The sequence below is a fragment of the Pinus tabuliformis genome, chromosome 1_1 (genome assembly GCF_031772625.1).
Source record: "Pinus tabuliformis cultivar Carrire ecotype Pingquan chromosome 1_1, CPIR1, whole genome shotgun sequence".
NCBI classification, from domain to species: domain Eukaryota; kingdom Viridiplantae; phylum Streptophyta; class Pinopsida; order Pinales; family Pinaceae; genus Pinus; species Pinus tabuliformis.
In genome coordinates, this window is record NC_142297.1 from 613,778,515 (window position 1) to 613,783,687 (window position 5,173).

The following is a 5,173-nucleotide window of genomic DNA, read 5'->3' on the forward strand; positions in this document are numbered from 1 at the left end:
AAAATAAAACATCTTACAGCATTTCCATGAAGAGTAACACCAGCAGAGATTAACCCCAAAGTCTTTCTTTATTGCACATGAAAAACAATTACAAAAGAGCTTTCCTTAGCACACAACTCTAAGATCAAATGATCTCAATTGACAACTGACCTTCTATTTAAAGAAAAATTTCCCAACGGCTAGTTCAAGTGATCCTTGTCAAATTGATTTCGACCGTCGATGAAGATCAAAATTTCTTTTAATCTCATCCATCGAAATTTTAAATATTGAGGAAATTTTGAATTTTTCAATTAAATATATTTAATAAATTCAAAAAATTAAAATTTTGTATTTATTTCTTCAAAAAATTGACTTTTACTTAACCCCAGGGACCTAAGACATAAAATTTAACAAAATAATCAAATAATCTTAGTCCCTGGACCAGTTAAGTTATAATTTTTTTTAAAGGATCCACAAATTTTGCCTTTGGAAAATTTAAATTTAACTAGGACCTAGGACCTATGAGGGGATAAATTATTTTTCTAACCCTCACGACATTTTACATCATGATTTTTTACATCTCAAGCGGGAAAACCCATTTGACATAGACCCTCATAGACTACCCAGTTCTGCGATACAAACATAATCTAGCAGATCAAGCAATTTATAATAAAATAACCTAACCAAATAGTTAGGATTATTCTCAAATCACTTTTACATAGACTCAATCTAACACACTAGGACTCCCCTAAGATTCTAATGAGAAAATCCATTCCCGCTTTGGGGTAAGGCTGAAGGAAAACTCTGCCGATCATGGATCGGTGAGACAAAAAACCTTCCGGAATGTAGATTATCACTAGAAAATTAGGTTTACCTAGGCAATTACATGCATGACACAGATCTGCTAAGATTATTTACAATTTACACATGCAGACTGGGTTTACAATATAACATGATCAGGTTGATGATGATAGTCGGACGGCACGGACACATTGATCAACCGCTATCCCTTTTGCGAAAAAAGGGGGTCTACTGCTTATGGGTCGTTGACACGTAGTGGTCGACAGGTCCAACTGAGGACTTCCCCAATGCCTAAATTCTGAGTGACAACTTCTGCACACTTAAATCTGATTGTTAGGTTAATAGAGATTTTAAAAATGATCATAAAACTATCAAGATAAAATAGAGATTTAAAAAATGATCATAAAATTTGTTCAAGATACATGTACACAGATCAATCCCCAAAGACTATTAACTAGCAAATGCAAAATAAAAACACCAAAGTATTAAGAACAATATTGTCACATAATTCTGAAAGAGGAGCACCACGATCTGAAACCCCAAAATCTTTGCATTTTATTAACTAGAAAAAAGTTACAAGAGTTTTCTTAGAACAAGTACACGATTCAAAAATCGGATCCAAATAATGGAGAGAGGCCTCTCATTTATAGAAAAAATCTCCAATGGCTTGTTGGTTTGATCCCCGTCAAAGCAATCTCAACCGTTGATGAAGATCAAATGATCTTTTAATCATCGTCGTTGAAATAAAGTTACATTTTGAGGAAATTTGAATTTCACTTTTAATTTCCTTTCAATTAACTAAAAAATGATTATTTTGAGTTAAATGCCACAAAAAGTTGACTTTGACCAAGGGTTCAAAATATCTTCAAATTCACAATATTCCCTTGGTTGGGGACCTCCAAAAATTTAAAAATTTAAAACCCATGAATTTTAAATTTTGGAGAATTTAATTTTTCCTAGGACCTAAATTAATTAAATTTCTGGCTTTCGCATTTTAATTTATTTTAGAAAAATTTTAATTAATTGACTCATGAGGGGATTATTAATTTTGCCAACCCTCTAATATTTAGCCAATGGTGTCTAACTATAAGGGACCATGCATTAAATATTCTTTACATGAAATATTACATTTCTAACCCATGAAGGGACAACACCCATTCGTTCTAGACCCTCAATAATCACCCATTTCTGCGACACAAAATATGATCTAATAGACTAAGTGACTTGTAATAAAATAATCTAACCAAATAGTTAGAATTATTCTCAAATCACTTTTACAGAGACTCGATAAATAACACTAGAACTCATTTAAAATCCCGACAACAAAATCCACCCTAGCTTTAGGGTGAGGTTGGAGGGAAAAACTTTGCCGATCATCCGTGTTTAGAAACACACATGAATCAGTAAGACTAAAACCTCCTAGGATAGAAATCATCATCAGAAAAATAAATTTACATAGGTTGTTACATACATTTGTCTTACTAGGATCATTTACTTTACAAAATGCATAATGGGTTTAAAAAACTCCAATGAACATAGAGCTGATAATGATGAATCTGTGGATCATCTGAATGCTCGGACATGATGGAAATACATGCGCAAAAAGATGTATAGCTATGGGGTAGTTGACATGGAGTTGTCCACAGATCCCATTATCACTAGTGATTTCCTCTGTAATGAGACTCCTCCCATTGGTGAAAGTCCGTAAAGAGCAGGGGAAACTGACAGAGGTGATAGTGGGTCTTTGTCGCATTGTCATTTGGTCTAGTAGTTGTCCCTTAGGTACCCCTCCTAGGACCCCTGCTAGATTGTGTGGAAATAAGTCACTTGCCCATTTCCATTTCTTATACCACAATCATATAAAATGCTTACTATAAAACATGAGATATGTATGAAAAGCATTACGTATAGATCTGTATACATATCTTAAGGTATATGTGTATAGATATACACATTTTTTATACACCCCATTTCTATAAAACATCGAGACTTAATTAAAAAATATACATATATTTGGATACAATTCTATAGTAAATTATTTATATAATTCGTATGAAACAGTATATCATCATACATTTATATAAACATGCTCTTAGTCGGGTCAACCTGATCCAAGGCAATCGTTTTATATCTCATCCTTGCAATACCTCTTCGTATAAGAATTTGGTCGAACATTACCATACATGTATGCATTACCATTTGCATATATATATATATATATATATATATTTCAACGAAGGTGGGGGGAGTCAATACACAATGAGACCGAGATAGTGTTAGTTTTTGTAGCATCAATGTGTTCTAGCCTTGAAATTTTATGGAAATGCTAGAATACATGAGATCTCCAAAACTCGGAAATCGTTTATGGAAATTCCACCTAGAGACGACATAATTAAAATAATTAATCGTTTTTTAATGTTTCCTAAGTCTAAACGTAGGAAATATGTTTAATTAAGGGCATTAATTAAGTCATGGTGAGAATCTTCTAGAAAAAGGCTCGGATCGAGTTCTAGTTAATATTAGCCATTGATTAAGTTTTAATCGTGGTCGTTGATGTCTCAATGAGAAATTATAAGAAGAAACTCGATGGGGCTTGGAGATCACACACCAGCAGTTCGATTTCACTGGTAGATCAATTTCCAGAGTAGCAGCACTGAGTTGTTGGAGAGAGATCTAGTGAGATCGAAATAGTGAGAGAGGGGCAGAGATAGTGAGGTCGGAGGGATATTTTACAGTTCCGGTGAGTGCATTGTAGAGAGGCAATGAGTGCCACAGAGAGGCAGCGCAGAGGCAGCATAGTACTTGTAGAGTCTCTACTTTACACCTTATCATCCATCATTACCTACTGTTTTCATCACTTTCCTCTCTCTCTTGCCTCATTTTCCACCCAGATCATTACATTAGTTGTCATTAAACATGATCAAGTGAGCTTTGCTAATGGGTAATTGTTTTGTTTAGTTTTTGACGTATTTGCAGGCATTCCGCAGCCTTCTGCTGATTCCGCAGCCATCTGCTGATTCCGCAGCCATCTGATGATCCCGCAGCCATTTTGTTGATCTTAAGGTTCCACGTGCTATTTTGCAGAACGAGCCACGTGGGCATGTTGGAATATACGTGCTCGAGGTTCCTGTGCCATCAGTTCAGCCAGCCACGTCATCTGTACCTCCGGTCAAAGGGGGTCAAGTTACGGTCAAATAAAGGCAGCTTAACGTTGATACGTAAGCTGTTTGATCACGTCGGTGGAAAAGGTGACTTGTCCGTGTTTTGAAAGCCGTGGGGGACATGATCTAATGCTGGATTCATTGCCCATATCGACCAGGAACTCCAGCTCGACCATGAAGCCTATGACGTGTTAACTGCACCTTTAATACGCATGATATTCAGTTATTTTCTGTTTTATGCTTTACGTATTAGGCCATCTTGCAGATGCCTATATATACTTGCGTCTGCGTACGCTTATGTTAACTTTTAGATGCTGTAGTTTATGAACTTGTGAGAATTTTGGCACGTTTTTGAACTCTGTTTTTATAAGAGCTGTTCCAGCACTTTTTGACTATGTATTTCTGCATATAAAGTAATGGAAACAGTGTTGTTTTGAAGTTTTAAGAACATCTGAGTTTTTCTGTGGATAATATGAATGGAGGGCCCCTGTTCGTATTAGCCTTGTAAAGTATTTTTATGTTTATACTTCTGCAATTTCTTTATTTTACATACAGAATTTCATTTCTTGAGTTATGTACAGCTTGATTTCTTTTCATTGCTGTAGCCTTTATTTTCACTGATCAGATTTGCTTCTTTGCAGGTTTTCACCCGGGATTGAGTGTGTTGTATTTGCTTTAAAATCTAATGGTAGTTGCAGTTGTCTGATTCGTAATGCTGCCCTTTTTACTCTGTTTTCTAGATTAGTTTTAGCTTAGTTTTACAAGTTGGATGCTGACTAATTTATGCTCTCTTTATCATGAATGGCTTATCTTTCAAGAGAACAGAACACTAATTAATTGCAGCTTGTTTTTGAGTAATCTTGGCTTGTGGCACTAATACTTTTTCCACTTGTTACACATAATCACATATGTAGGAAGCAGTATGATGGAAAAGGCTTAGTAGTGTTACAATTTGTCAATTAGAGTTTTTATCAATTCTTGGATTTGTCTTCAGCTACCTCCTAATCGTGTTTTACGCAGTACTATGTGGTAGAAGCAGGGAGTTAGGAGGAGATAACCATTATCATCAATCCTTGAAGTGATTTTCTTGTTTCTTTTATTTGCAGCAATATGGGTAGAGACTAATGCCATTAGAACGTGGTCATTTACTTTCAAGTCATTTCAATTTATTCATTTCTTTCAAGTTCTTTTCCTTTACAAATTCAGCAAGTAATTAGAAATCACCAATCACA